Here is a 16315-nt window from a genome sequence, read left to right as displayed (position 1 = left end):
TGTGATTGGACACACAAGGAATTTTTCTTCGGTGCATATGCTCTCAGTGTACATAAAAAGACAAGATACATTCGTCAAGAATCATCAGGTACAACACTTAACAATAGTCATAGGGTACAAATAAGCAATCAGGAAACGATCAATATACATCATAAGGATACAAGCAACGAAGTTACACTCCTGCAATCATAAGTGGGAGAAGATGGGTGATAGGAACGATCAAGGCACTACGCTACCTGTGCAAGGACTCTAACTACTCCCCACCCCCCAAGCTCATCTCCATTAACAATAAAGGCAAATCGATTGCCACATATCTGACCCCCACCCTGCCCTGAGGTCTTCTCGGGCCACTGTGGCATTACTATAAAGGGGTCCGGGGTATAGCAGCCGCGGTTTGCCATTAAGTGCCACTAATCCGAGGTTGGCAATCATCGCCACATACATCCCTAGGAAAGCGGGAGCATCAACAGACGGCTCCCCCCAGGGGAAGCCCTAGTGGGAATGGAAGTAGCCAGCAGGGCAAGGTGGAAAAGCAGGCTCCTCTTCCCGTTCCTTTCCGGTGGTCATTCAGCGAGCAAGGTGTGTTTCCTCCCTACCACATCGCCTCCAGATTTTCTGATGACTGAGAGGGCTGGGCGGAGGACCTGTACAACAGGTGTCAGAGGAAGGGAGGACCCCCACAGACCCCGGGAGGGGAGGGAAAGCTGCGAAGGGCTCCGCGTCGGACCCCGCGTGGGCCCACCTGCTGGGCTGCGTCCCGTTCCCCTCCCTCCCCTCCCTTCCAAAATCCGGTGCGTGCTGTGGCACGTGGGCAGCCCCACGCCTGATTCCACCACCACCACCACCCTTGCAAAATCCACGGCCGTGTTGGCTCGGCGCGCCTTTTGCCTCAAGGCACATGTAAGGCAGACGCCTCTCCTAACCACGCCCCGAGGACTCCCCCCCCCACTTCCTCTCCCAGCCCCCAAAGAACCTGTGATGCGGTTCTTTTTCTCCCGTCGCCTCCTCGGTGTTGCAGGGCGAGGACGGAGCCAGCGAAAGGGAGGGGGGTGGGAGAGATTAAAAAAAAGGGGTGGGGGGACGGAAGGGTTGGGGAGGCGGAGCTAAGCACCGAAGCAGCTCGGAGAGTTGGCGGGCAGGCTTCTTCTCTCCTTTCCCCCTTCTTTTAATTGACTCTCGGTTTCCCCCCTCTCTCTCCTGCCCTTCTCCGCCCCGCTGGCATGCGAGGCGTTTGATTGGGGAGGGTGGGGTCGCTCAGTGACCGCCGCGCAAGTCTTCCCCCCCCCTCTTCTTCTTTTTCCCCCCAAGCATCTTCGGCGTTCTCGCTTCTCCAGGTTTACGTTTCCGTGTAGCGCGAAAACTCGAGCTTAGAAATAAAAGAATACCTGCGCGTATTTTTCTATATATATCTATATAAAGTGGGAGGGGGGGAAGGAACGAAAGAAAGAAAGAGAAGAGGAGCCTCAGAGCGTCGGTAAAAGCGGCGGCGGCGGCGGCGGCGAGCCTTTCTCTCCAGTGTCCAGTGCATCTCTGCCTGCATCCCGCTCGGAGGAGTTTCTGGGCAGCTGCCTCAGGTTTCAGGTAAGACCTGGGTTGAGTTGCGTGTCCTGACAGCAGTGCCATGTTTCGGGGGGGGGAGAGTGGGTGGGGAGCGAGGAAAGTGGGGGGCAGAGAAAAAGAGCGCGAAACCAGAAAGTCTTGGGAGTCGCTGCTTGCCCCTTGCAGGGATATTTATGAAGTCTTCCCTCCTCGGCGGGACGGGGAGGAAGAGAAGCGTGCTTGAGTCCCAGGCGGTTTCTACATCGCGACGGGCGCACCCCAAAGCTCGGTTCTCCCTCTCTCCCTCCCTCCTCCCTTCCTCCCTTTTCTTCCTTCCTTCCTTCCTTCCCCTTTTGCCAAGCGCCGTCGAAATCGTTTCACCCTCTTCTCCCCACTCTCCGCCTCCGCTTGGATTCTCGGGTCTTCATTTGATTCTAGTGCGTTGCAAATGCTTTCGTCGAATCGTTAAGTTTGCCTTCAGAAATCATGGGCGCTCCATCACATGAGGTTTTTTAAAGAAGAGACTGGACTGTCACTTGTCTGAGATTGTATGGGTTCTCCTGCTTGAGTAAGGGGCTGGACTAGAAGACCTCCAAGGTATCTTTCCAGCTCTATTCTATCCTAAGTTTGCCTGTGACACGGGGACCCGAGCCAACCTTGTGACCTGCTTGCCTCTTAAAAGACCCTTCAAATTTTCTGGGCAGTGGGAGTGTTTTTCTTGCATCCCGAAAGCGACTTTCCTTCCCCAACCTTTGGTTGTTAATTGTTCGCCTTGCTGGTCTTCTTTTTAAGCTCCCTCCCCCCCAAAAAAATGACTCCCGCTTACTTCAGAGGAATTACGATTTATTTCTAAATAACTGCGTTGGAATAAGCAAGCTTGAGTTCCGATGCTGAACTGGCGACTTGCTCACCGGCCCCCGTTTACTGAACCCGGACTTATGTCTGCTTAAACCTGCGTGGAAAAGGGCTTGTAAAGCCGAGAAAGGATGGTGGAATTTGTCGCCCGCGCGATTTGTGCGAAGAGGGAAGCTGAATTCCGGAGAAGCTGAAAAACTGCTGTCTATTACGGGGTTTTGGTTTTTTTTGCTAAGAATTAGAGAGGACAATCGTGGTTAGAATCGCAGCCCTTTATGTAAAACGATGGTGGGGATGATGTAGCAGGGAAGAAACACACATATATATATATATATATATATATATATATATATATAACTCTGCCCCCATTGTATACAATTCTGTCTCTCCTCACATCAACTTTATCCAGGCAACTCCAGATACAGATATTAACTTTGCCAGGTACCAAATAGCAGCCTAATCACTTTTGCAAAAAAAAAAAAAGCCAAGCTGACCACTTGACAAGGCGGTGTGTTTCATACTCTTGTTTGGTTGTGTATCATTAAGTAGAATAAATAATAATAAAAGAAGAGAATCTGAGTAACAATGGAAGGATTGAAGGAAAAAATCCAGAGCGGATTTGTCTTCTTCCTCCAGAGATGATTATTTTTCTCCCTTGAAGTATAAAACTTGTTTGTATTTTACAGAGTCATAAAAAAACAGATCTATGTTCCAGGGTCCAAGACAAAGAGCTGAGTGTTGCAAAGTAAGAGGGTGAGGTTGGTTTTTGTAGGCATGTGCTGGCTGAAAGTAGACTTGCAATAGGAATAAATGCACATACTGTGTGGATTGTGTGGTGTGTCTATGTGCACATCTGGCATGCATGTTTCCCTACCAGCGTATTCAGCGCAAATGCTCCCAACAACTTTTACTGGATGCCAACATGTGTTGTGTTTTCTGAATTTAGAATTCTCTCTTCCCAGTGGTGGTGGTTAGGTTTTTGTGTCAGGAACAACATAATGCAGCACGTTGCTTAATACTTATCCTAGACCGAAGCAGCTTGCTCACTAAACAACAAATGATGAGGGTGCAGCTTGCATAATGAACAGGGAGAGTTAACATCTTACATACTGATTTTCACTTAAGATAAAATGAATGCAGGACTGTGGTTGGCAATTCCGTATTTGTGATGATCATTATGCTACCATGACATTTCAGAATCATGAAAGTGTATCTTCTTTTTATTTATTTTTGGATTTTTTTGTAACCATTAGATTGAGAAAGTTGTAGGCTATATTACAGTATTAAAAACATTTTAAAATTGTAATTGTGGCAAAGTTATTTGTACTAAGTTAGGCATAATGTGCAATTCATATGCATTATATTCTTTTAAATCATAATCCAAAAGTATGTTGTGTTCATTGTCCCCTTTTTGAAAAAAAGAAGTGAAAGCTATGTACTCTTAACTATTAATATAGATATACATATAACTTTAACAAGTGTATTCTACTGACAGTTGCACATTTGCAGCTATTTAAAAATTAAATAAATGAATTTTACAGATACAACTCTGACCTGTAAAAATCTGGCCCATCACAAAAATGGCAGCAAATGTATACTTTTATTTAATTGTAGTCCAGATTGGGTGGCCCTTCTGTGAAACAAATTGGACTGATTTAAAACTCATGTTATGTTGTGAAAAATCTGTTCTGTCTCACTTGGAATGATTGATAGATAGAATAATCTATCTCATGCTTGGAATAATTTCAAATGCTGCCTTCACCGTAACTTTGCTTGTATCATTTTTAGCCGGTATATTTGATCTGCAAAGTTTTGTCGCTCATCATGGATACAACTTATTTAACTTTTCTTTTTAAAAAGTTGAAAAACTTTTTGCTTTTTATAATTGGTATTGACTTTTGTCATGTTCAGAGATTGCTGTAGGTTTTTTAAGGACAGTTTAAGGCAGCTGTGAAGTATGTGTATATGTTGTGAATGAGATTATTTATATAATCAAAGCTGCTTTCACACTACAGCTGATAAGGAATAGTTTTGCTGTTCCTTAATCAACAAGGCTTATTTTACATAAATGCTACTAAGCAGGTGTGTTATTATGACTATTATTCTAAGCAGAGTCTCCTAGAAGAATGCCACTGAAATGATTGCCAAATCTGTGTGCTTAAGTAGTTGATAGCCACTTTTAGAAACAGGAAAGTTGTATTCCTTAAGTATCTATTTTTCTAAATCATGGTGGGAAATGTGTTGCTTTTCAAAATGTAATAGTACAGAGCATGGTAGAACAATATAAATGATAATAATTGTCCATAGCATAGACAGCAAGACTCAATTTGATCTGGTGGTTAAAATGCTGGACTAGAAACAGGGAAACTTGAATTATAACTCTACCTAAAAACCAGCTGATGACTAGTTTGTATTGCTTTAGCACGAAGGCAATGGCAAACCACTTCAAAAAAAAAAAAACCTAACTGCATGCACTGTGTAGTTGCTAGAAACCAACTCTGACTCCACCCCAGACCCACAGAACAAGGTATTAACAGGCCAGTATAGTGTAGTGCTACCATATGTCCACTTTTGATTTATTTTGATTTGCAGAATGGTTCTTTGAAGAGAACAGTAACTCAGGGACACCACATTACAAGGTGTTTTAGACCAACGATGTGACAAAGTGGCTAAATTTGGTCAATTATTAAAACTTTTAAAAAAGAATATGACTAATGGAGTAGGCCAATAATTTGGATGGGTAGTGTGGCTGTTTGATTTTGTGTTTATTGTATGGGGGAGGTCTGTTTGGTACATATGGACACCCATTGTAGAGCAGAACTCTGGGAAGCTCACAACAGAAGTGTAAATTGTGAGGTTTCTGGGTCACATGTTGCCATTGAAAATTGTGAATCTGGTCAGTGGAGATCTGTGCAGGAAAAGAAGCAATGGATGGAAACTGATCAAGAAGAGAAGCAACCTGGAGCAAAGGATAAATTTCCTGTCAGAACAATTAATCAGTGGAATAACTTTCCTCCAGAAGTTGTTGATGCTCCAACCCTGGAAGTTTTAAAAAAGAGAATGGGCAGCCATTTGTCTGAAATGGAATAGGGTTTCCTGCCTGAGCAGGGGGTTGGACTAGAAGGTTCCTTCCAACTCTGTTATTTCCAAAAGCTGAATAATTAAATGCATGTGTTTAGAGCAATCATATAAACTATATTTAATTTTAGTTGTATTATATAACTTAAATTACATTGGAAATAACTTTTATTCAGGTATCTTGTTTTGGGAGTGCAGCGTTTGGCAAAAAAAAAATTAAGGCTCATTTCACTTTCAATGATATATATTCTGGATTAAGATTTAGTACAGATTGCTATGAGTTTCTTTATATCATAAATAAAATAAACTAGTTTTGGGCATTATGTAAACACAGCAAATAAAAGAACCTCAGGTGTTACTGTTAAAGTGTAAACGATTCAAATTTGTTTTAAAAAAATAATATTTAAACCTAATAAACACAAATAATATTTAGTAGTATAGGTAAATGATCATTTTAAGCAATTTATTTTTTGATGCTCTATCCTAACAAAATGAAACAGTGGCCTGTAGAAACTATGTATTTGCATGGCCATGCATGCACAGCTTCTCAATTTCTTTAAAAAAAAATAAGACTCAAAAGTCTTCTACTAAGCGTAGCACAAGCTTGACTGGACTAAACCTCCATGTTTACTTTTTCATTACACTCATAACTCTGAACAGTCTCTGTCTGAGATAGTTGCTAAATGAGTTGTAACTGTATCTGCTATTATCCTGTATTTTAAGCATTTTGTAAATAATGGAAGATTGAATGCTAAACCAGGAAATAAAGTTCTGTTGATTTGTCCTAAGCCAAAAAAAACCAAACCAGAACTGTTAATGGAAAATAAATGTTCATAGTAGCTGGTCCAGATCAACATTTCCAAGAAGGACAACATCTAAATGTTTGTTTAAATTATTAAAAAGGAATTCCTCATGGCTGAATATAAATGGAATAAGTACTTATTGGTGCTGCAGTTTTTGAAATTCTAATACCAACAAGCAGATATGTTTGGGCAAGAAAAACAAAATAAAATGTTCAAAGAAGCAGTGCATTTTTTAAAAAAAGTATTACAATAAACTTTTCTTTTATTACTGAACACAGGAATCCTAAATTTTCCAGAAATCCTGAATTTCCAGAACTTAGCTCTTTCACAAAGTCCAGAAAAGCCTTTTTTGAGGCCACGAAAATTCAATTGTTATAAATTCAAATATTCTATTTGTAATAATTTTGGGATATAAAAGCTTACTATCTGATGATTTGCCATTCAGCATAACATCAGTTAAAGTTATTATTTAAATCCTTCATTTCTTCTCCATTGCCTTAGTTTACTTCCTGTCTTAAGAATTTAACCATTGAAAACTCTGTAACTGTTAACTTAAAATTCAGCCTGATTTTGCCCTTTAGATAAATTTGAATTATATGTAAAATACATTGTAGTGGATAGAATAGGAGAACTATATAAGATAAAAATGAATCAACATTTGAATGCAATAATTACCACTACTACTTACTATTCTTATCACACTTCTAATTTGAAACATGTTTCAGAGTTTTATTCTTCTTGCCCTAACAATAATCCTTGAAAATAGGTGCGATACGCACATTTGATAAATTGGGTGTTATGACTGAGAAAATAACTTGCTCAAAGCCATGACAAATAATGATTCAGTCCCACATTTTACAGACTCCAATCAAAGTCTCTAAGATAGTGGTTCTCAATTGCTAATGAGATTATTTGGCATCTGCAAATTATAGACTCTGCAAATTTATCTTTGTTTACAAATACTGCACTTCTTAATTTGCTGTGGATATATATGGATTTCACATGTATGTTTCATGATACTAAAACAAGATTAAAGTGAATGCTTTTTAAAAATTTATTCCAGGGATTTATTTTCTATCTTGTACAATATTGCTTGCAATATTGTACAAGAAGAGCAGCAAAGATTATTAAGAGGCTAGAGTCTAAAACATATAAAGAACAGTTGCAGGAATTGGGTATCTAGTTTAATGAAAAGAAGGACTAGGTGTAGCATGAAAGCAGTGTTCCAATATTTGAGGGGCTGCTACAAAGAAAAGAAAGTCAAGTTATTCTCCAAAGCACCCGAGGGAATGACAAGAAACAATGGATGGAAGCTGATCAAGGAGAGAAGCAACCTAGAACTTAGGAAAAATTTCCTGACAGGGAGAACAATTAATCAGTGGAATGATTTGCCTCCAGAAATTGTGGTACTCCAACACTGGAGGTTTTTAAGAAGAGATTGTGTGAAATGGTATAGAATTTCCTGCTTGAGCAGAGGGGCTAGACTAGGAGACCTCTAGGGTCCTTTCCAATTCTGTTATTCTAAGGCAATGTTCAGCCAGGTATTTGAAGACTATAATTTACAGTACATTCTGATCGGTGTTAATATGGAACCTGTTTTTTTTTTTAACTTAAAATCATTTAAATTACTTGTACACCAGAAATTGTCTCTACTGTTTTACATGGCCGGTATGAATGTATTGTTATATGTACTTGTGATACATATCAGTAAATCTTCTCCATACAGTAACTGTTTGTATTGACTTTGTCCTATCCTTGTGCAAAGGACAGTTTTCAGTTCTGAGTTCAACAATAACTCTTCTTGCCATTCTACTTTAATGTCTTCAATTTTTTAAAACATTTGGATGATTTTAGCATTTCCACTAGTAACAGGTCTTGTTTAACACACCTTTTGTTTTGCATTTTAAAAGGTAGAGCCTCATTCAAGTATGCATATTATTATGTCCTTTTGGGAATCAACTTTTGTTGTAGATGGTATATCATTATTACCCATTGCTGAAAGCTTGCGTACAAGTTTTCTTTTCTATATGTAACTCTTTCTCTTGATTTGCAGTTTCTGAAGCGCCTTTTTCTTTTTTGAAGAGGCAGAGTAGAATTTATTTTCTACTTGGAAGCACTGTGGGGCAAGTGAAGTCTGCAACATTGGCTGGAATCTGATACTTCTTGTCTTGGCTTTTTCTGGCTCCAGTCTGTTCCTCAATAAGATCAGTTGTATCATTAAGCAATAAATCTGGAATTAGAATGTACACAAGTGAAAGTTTGTGAAGATAACATTTCCAATGTCTCTTCCTGAATCTATTGACATTACATTTTGGTGTACTAAACTGCATTTATAAATTCAGATCAGAAGAAATTTGGGGGAGACACTTTACTTATTTATAAGATTTTCAAGGAGTTTTTACTTTGAGTTACTTTGAGTGAGATGAAACTTGTGTTAAAGTTTAAATAGATGCAGTCAAATATGTCTACTCATGCAATAGTTCCATCTCTTTTGACTTTCTTAGAGCAGTGCTTCATAGTCATATGAACAGAAACTGCAACTATTTTGTTTTATGCAATTTTCTTCATACCTGTGTATAAGGATGGGAAACAAGTGATTATGCAGAGAGATTCCAAATTAGAATTGGCCTGTACAATGACATTTTCTAAATTTGGGAAGACGGCTTTCATGGTATGTTCTAAATGTTGCATGTTGTATAGTTAGTGTACCTATCTTCAGCTATATGTGCTTAAATAATTGTAATGTGTCATAACATAACAGACTAGTCTGGATCTGTGACTGGGAGTTAACACTGGAGCAATATAATTATTACTATTTTCTTCAGTAGTATTTAAAGTTCCAATATAATTATTGCTATTATCTCCAGTAGTATTTATAGTTCCAATTCTGTTTGTTTAGTAAAAGATGATACTTTGGGAAGTAATTTTTCTATTAATTATGGTGAAGAAGAAAGGTTACCTATGTAGTTTTTTTAAAAAATAATTTCTGCTTATAATTGTTCCTAGCTGTCTTGAGAGATTAATTTATCTAATTTATTTCAGATTACTTTTTTGCCTAATAATATGGCCTTTAAAATCCATTCAGTTCTGCCACAATACATTAGTGCTGTGATGGCAAACCTATGGTACACGTGCCACAGGCGGCACCCGGAGCCATTTCTGAGAGCACGCGAGGCATTGCCCTGTCAGCTCCAGTGCGCATGCGCCCGCTGGCCAGCTGATTTTCGATAGTTTTTTTTTAATCTCCAGAGGATTCCCTGAAGCCTCCAAAGGGCGAAAAACAGCCCAATGCAAACCAGAAATGAGGAGAGAGCTGCCGGAATGGGGGAAAGACAAGCGGCAAGAAAGAGGCTTCTTTCACTCATGCTGGCTGCTCCATTCCCCCTCCCCCCCACTACTAAAAAGGATCCTGCCTGATCGCTGGAATCCAAAGGGAAATGAGGAGAGAGCTGCCAGCACGGGGGAAAGACAAGCGGCAAGAAAAGAGGCTTCTTTCACTTGTGCTGGCTACTCTGTTCCCCCCTCCCCCTGCTACTAAAAAGGATCCTGCCTGATCGCTGGAATCTAAAGGGAAATGAGGAGAGAGCTGCCAGCACGGGGGAAAGACAAGGGGCAAGGAAAGAAGAAAAGAGGCTTCTTTCACTCAGCGTGGCTGCTGTTGCCCTTTTCTCCATTTCAATGCTACGCCATCGAGGTGCCCCACCCACCATAGCCCAGGTCCTCGCTTGTCCCGAGCATTTCTTTGTCTACCTGATTTCCAGCTCCATAGCGTTTCTTGCCATCGTGTGCAGAGAAACAAAGTTTGTGGGACTAAAAAAAACCTTCAATCAATCAATTACAACTTTGGGGGGGGGGGGAGATCTCGCAAAGTTGGAATTGATTGATTGAAGGGTTTTGTTTTTTTTTAGTCCCACAAACTTTGTTTTCCTGTCCAAAACGGCAAGAAACACGATGGAAAAATGCTACAGGGGGGAAATTAAATAGGCAAAGAAATACTTGGGAGAAGCGATGACCTGGGCGATGGTGGGTGGGGCAGGCTCCATGGAGTGGTGCTGAAATGGAGAAAAGGGCAACAGAGCAGCCAACTTGAGGGAAAAAAGCTGCTTTTTCTTTTTTCCTTGCCGTTTGACTTTCCCCTGTGCCAGCAGCTCCCTTCCTCATTTGTCTATTGACTGTAGTGCCCAGGATCCTTTTTAATAGAAGGGGGGAATTTGGCAACTGGGCTCACACCTGCCATAGTAAAAAGGGCCCAATCTTTACACAGGAGAATGATAAGGGAAGGTTTTTTGACACAGGAGCACACATGAGCATCCTCCCACCCCCACCCCAATCTCTGCCCGTTTGTGGCAGAGCAACTTCTCCCCTCACTGGGTGTTAGCCAAGGGGAAGCAGCCAGAGCAGGGAGTGGCGAGGAAGCCTTGTGCAAAAATGCGCGGTCCACACAGGTGAGGGGGGGCATTAAGTTATGTGGGTGGGCACTCAAGTTCGTGTGATAGCGCGCACACATGTGTTTTTGGCACCCGAGGCGAAAAAGTTTCGCCATCACTGCATTAGTATGTTATTCTGAAAAAGAAATGTTGGAAATTGTTGTGACTGATTTGTTTGTTTCCATTTCTAGAAATCTTGGTGGAAGCAGCTTACAAGCTATTTTAATGCGTTGCATGATCCTTTTTTCAATAATATTTGGTAACAAGATTTAAATATACTGCTTATTTACTTTGAAATAAATCTGGCTGTGATCTGTGAAGTTTATCACACATTCCTGTAGAAAGATTGCACTCTTTTTCTTTGTTAGATAGTAAGATAAACACAAATAAAAGGAAGCATGTGAGATCCCTCAATGCTAATTTTCAATTATAATGTCAAATTTCTAGAAGCACAAGCTTTGCAATTATTTGTACTGATAAATAGAAATGTAAACATAAATATCTTGCCACTGCTGTTTAATTGATTTAGTAACAGAATTACTTTTAGCAACTATGCCTAATTGATCTAAATGTGTAATATAAGAATACATTAATCACTTTTCATCATTTAATACTTTTATCCTAAACCAAACATGCACCAATAGTTCTCATGGATTTTACTTTTAATTCTCTGCCTTCGTATAAAACCAAAATGGTAAGAGTTAAACCAAACAGAGAGTGAGAAATGCCATTTTTTCTTGTATTATTTATTCCGTGTTATAATTTTAATGTAGTATTTTATTCAGTTGCTTGATTTATAAAGCTTTCCACCTTAAACATGTGACTCTGGATGGCTTGCAAGCATTAAAAAAACACAGAAACTTACAACATAAAATCCCTACACCCAAGGACTCTAGACAAAAACGAAACAAAGCAAAACACACTGATAACAACTGATATCATTCGTATGTATGTATGTATGTATGTATGTATGTATGTATGTATGTATGTATGTATGTATTTGTGTTACAACCCCTGGTATGCCCAAATATGGGAGGAAGCTCACTATTCCCCCTTTCTGTCCTTCGGCTCATTACAGAAAACCATCCAGGCAGAAAACCATATTTTTTTATTTTTAATGTTGCCTTTTAATATTTGTGTTGTATTTGTGGCATACCAGGGGTTGTAACACAAATACATACCTATTTCCCTGGCTCAGCTGATGAGGAGAGCCTGTGGCTTAGTGACTAAGACTCCTGCCTAATATGTAATACAGCCCAGGTTCAAATCCCAGTAGGGTATGGCTAGCTGATGAGAGCTAAATAGCTCGAAATAGATCTATACTAGTCTCCCTTTATTTATTTATCAGCACAAATACAACACAAACATAAAAAGACAACATTAAAAAAAATGGTTTTCTGCCTGGATGGTTTTCTGTAATGAGCCAAAGGACAGAAAGGGGTAGTAGTGAGCTTCCTCCCATATTTGGGCATACCAGGGGTTGTAACACAAATACATACCTATTTTCCTGTACACCGCTTGGAGAGTCCAAGCAATGGGTTAATTCAGTCTGCCTGCCCTTAGGACTGAGGAACTATTTTTCCTTAAGCCACACCTCCTCCTGGTGTGCTCAATCCCCCAGAATTCTTCCTCAGTCAGCCCGTTTGGACGTAATTAGTTAGAGCTCTGAGCTAAATTAATCCTTTTTTTTTTGGCTTGGACTCTCTATTTGCATTTCAATTCTATTCCCTAACATTCCCCAACCTTGTGAGACGTTTCTCTCTTCATTGCTGCGACTTCTCTCCAGTAGAAATTGCATTTGAAGGCCAGGAGGTAAGCTGGAAGGTGGTGGGGGGTGCCCCTCAAGCCGATCCTCATGGGACGGCTTCGGAGGCCTGCCGCTTGTCGTTTAAACGGCGCGGCTGCAGCGGCGAGGTTCCTAGGTTCCCAGGCCCCCCGTTTGTTGTTTTAAACGATGTATTTTTCGTTCCCGGCCTGCTAGAGGACCTCGGCCGCAGGGAGGAGTGGGCGATCGTCACCATTCGAGGCGCGTTCGCCCCTCGCTCTCCCTTAGCCCCACGCTGTTGCGGCGGCCATTTTAGGCGCGAAAATAGGGCGCCCAGCCATGGCCGCCATTTTGCATCAGCCTCGTTATCAGGAGACCGCTGGAGGTGGCAGGGCCTAGCAAGGGTTTCTCGGGCTAGGATCGCCACCTTCGTTTTTTGTCTATTTTTGCGAGCGGTGCTGGTTCCTGTGCCATTCCAACGGTCATCATACCGGCTCAGGGAGGAGGCCTAAGTAAGCGCAGGCCAAAGCTTTTTGATAGTCATCCTCCTCCCTGCTTCTCCTGCGGAGCCTTGCACCTCGGTGCAGGCTCCAATCCTACCCCTGGGCCTCCGACTGGTATTAAGCATGGGATGATTTCTTACGTATTGATTCAATTACTGTGCATATGGCAATTTTAACGAATCTTTTCGTTTTGTTTTCCCATTGCAGCAACCAGTCTATCTCTATCCTTCTGCCTTATCATAGCCTTGCTCCATCTTGTGTGGTCATTGACTATGGATCTGCCCAGTCCTCCCGATTCCCAAGATACTAGGCCGAGCCTTTCGCAGGCCCCTAGCAAGGGTTCCTCCTCATCGGGGAGTGGGGGTGCGGGCAAGAGTGGTGGGGGTAGCTCTGGGAAACAGCGTTCCAGGACCCCTTCTGTGGCTGAGGCCAAGGATGCTGAAAGGCGCCAGCGGGCCCTTGACAAGCAATTTGAGAAGGCCAGACGCCAGGCAGACAGGGAGCAGTCCCTCTCAGGAATCCCTCCCTCCCGGGAAGATCTCCAGATGGTCCTCGCCAAGGAGGTGGAGTCCCAGGACCTATCCCCAAATAGGTCATTTGCAGAGCCGGCTTCCCCGGCGCCCTCTTGGGCCTGTGAGCAGGCCCCTCCCCCTGGGGATGCTAGCATAGACGATATGCAGGGTGAGGCTTCACCCCCCCTAGAGGAGGGCTTGGATCCTGATTCTGACTCTGAGGAGTTATCGCCCCGCATGCAGGAACTAATGGCCCGTGCCATTGCCAAGGGCATCACGGAGGCCATGAAATTTAAAAGTCCCACTGCAGTGGCCCCTAGGGGCCCCAAACCCGATCAGGCAGCTCCCCCTCCAAGCAAGCGTGCTCGCCATCCTTCCCTGGAATCCTCGGTGGTCAGCGAGGCCTCTGCCATTGAGGACCCTGACCCGGAGGTGCTAGGTCTCTCGGACGACGAGGACCTCCCCCCTGAAGCGCCCGCCTTTGCGGGTCTGTTCAAGCCCAGCCTTTTCAAATCTGTCCTTCACAAGGTCAAGGCTGCCACCAGGGTGGGGATCAAGCCCAAACCGACCGCGCCGGCGGCAGATGCCACTCTGGCTAATCCCAATGCGGTCATGTTTGATGTCCCAGCGCCCCAGCAAGAGCTGGTTCCGGTCCCGGGGCTGTTTCTTGACCTAATCCAGCGCCAGTGGGCTCAGCCAGCCACGCAGTCCTCTCCCAGTGGGGTAGATAGGAAGCTTTATACTATGGAGCCAGTGCTGGAGGACCTTCTGGCTCTGCCCACTGTCGACCCGCCCATCGCTGCGCTCACCTCCAACTCCTCCCTACCGGCCGACCTCCTGGAAGGCCTTAAGGCGGAGGACAAGAAGGCGGAAAAGGCGTGCCACAAAACCCACCTGGCGGCTGCCTGGGCCATCAGGGCCTCTTCATCCGCCTCCTTTTTTAATAGGGCCTCTGTGATCTGGCTGCGCGAGCTCCTAACCAAGCTCCCGGCGGGAGACGTCCATCTCCACCAGGACGTGTCAAAAATAATCGCGGCCTCCCAGTATGCCGCTGATGCATCCCTTAATGCCACAAAATTTGCCTCCAGGGCGCTCGGCTCTAATATAACTTCTCGTCGGCTGATCTGGCTCTGACATTGGCAAGCGGACCAGAAAAACAAGTGGAAACTGGCTTCCGCCCCCTTTAAGGGGTCCAAATTATTTGGCGAGTCCCTGGATCCTCTCCTCATCGAGTCCAAGGACAAGAGGAAGATCCTACCTTCTCTAAACAAAAAGCAGGAACGTAAGGCCGCTCCCTATTCTAGGAGGCAGTCCTTTCGTGCCTCCGAGCCTTCTACCTCTGCCTCTTCCTTCTCTCCCTCAAATAGGTCCTTCGGCCAGCAGGGCGACAGATCCCAGGACAGGGCGCCCTTTCGGGACAGAGGCAGGCAGCAGTTCGGCTTCCGCAAGTATAACCGCGGTGGGGCCTCCAACAGGCCGTTCCGTAAGTCAAAGTGACTGCCCGGGCTTGGCGCCCATCGGGGGTCGCCTCCAGCTGTTTGCCTCCCATTGGGCCCAGAACACCGAGGATGCTTGGGTTCTGCAGACAGTCAGGGAAGGCCTCTCTCTGGAGTTCCTGTCCCTCCCCCCCCGGACCTTCATCCGGTGCCCTGTCCCATCCTGCCCCCAAAAGAGGGAGCGTATGGACCAGTAGGTCAGTCATCTCCTAGACATCAGGGCAGTGGAACCAGTTCCCCAGGGCGAAGAGGGGAGGGGGTTTTACTCCATCCTCTTCCTGGTGCCAAAGAACTCGGGGGGGTGGAGAGCCATCTTGGACCTCAAAAACCTCAACAGGCATATCGCCTACCGGAGGTTCAAGATGCAGTCCCTGCAGACTATTCTGGCGGGGATCCGACAGGGGATCTACTCACATCTATAGATCTCAAGAGGCATACCTCCACATCCCCATCCGTCCTCAGCACAGGAAGTTCCTGCGCTTCTATTACGCGGGTCGCCACTTCCAGTACAAAGCTCTTCCATTCGGCCTCTCGTCCGCTCCTCGGACGTTTACCAAAGTGCTGGCGGTAGTGGCGGCCCAGCTAAGACGCAGGCCCATAAGGCTCCAGTGCTACCTGGACGACATACTTATCCAGTCGTCATCCAGGCAGCAGGCCCTACGGGATCTCCAAACCACTATGAGATCCCTCAGAAATCACGGCTTCACTCTAAACTTAGAGAAGAGCCATCTCACTCCAACAAACAGACTTGTACACCTGGGGGCGGTGATAGATACCAACTTGTGCAGGGTTTTCCTCTCCCGAGACAGGTTGGCCGGTCTAAGGTCCATGACCCACAAGGTGTTGAGCTTGAGGCAGGCTCCAGTGGTCCTTCTGTCGCAGCTGCTGGGAAAAATGATCTCCTGCATTTCCATTGTGCCGTGGGCCCGCCTGCATTCCAGGGCTCTTCAGTGGCTGCTGCTGCCGCACCAGAGGGCATCCAGGAGCAACTCTACCAGGCCGATTCGAGTTACGCCGGACGTAAAGAGGTCTCTCCGCTGGTGGGTGTCTCCGGCCATCCTCAAGGGCCACCTATTCAAGGAGCCCGAGAGGTTAATCATCACCACAGACGCCAGCCTCTCCGGCTGGGGAGCCCACATGGGGTCCCTGGTTGTTCAGGGCAAGTGGTCCCAAGTGGAAACCAGCTACAGCATCAACCTGCTGGAACTGAGAGCTGCTCGCCTGGCCCTGCGCCATTTCAGCCGGTCCATCCATCGTCAACATGTGCTTCTGATGACGGACAATGTGGCCACCAAGGCCCACATCAACCGCCAGGGCGGCACCAGATCCAGAGCACT

General features: G+C 44.3%; 1 protein-coding gene across 1 annotated transcript in view; it reads left to right on the top strand.

Annotated features, from left to right (window-relative positions):
• The first annotated feature begins 1483 nt into the window (after nt 1-1483).
• LOC309388255 (contactin-4-like) overlaps nt 1484-16315 on the top strand; it is a 588970-nt gene continuing 574138 nt past the window's right edge. The window contains exon 1 of the mRNA XM_081945445.1: nt 1484-1581. The gene's annotated coding sequence lies outside the window, so the exon portion shown is untranslated. The remainder of the gene's footprint in view (nt 1582-16315) is intronic.

Source organism: Natrix helvetica (assembly GCF_964273705.1).
Source record: "Natrix helvetica genome assembly, chromosome: 1".
Taxonomy (NCBI): Eukaryota; Metazoa; Chordata; class Lepidosauria; order Squamata; family Natricidae; genus Natrix; species Natrix helvetica.
Note: the sequence above shows the minus strand (reverse complement) of the source record. Positions and strands in the feature narration are given on the sequence as shown.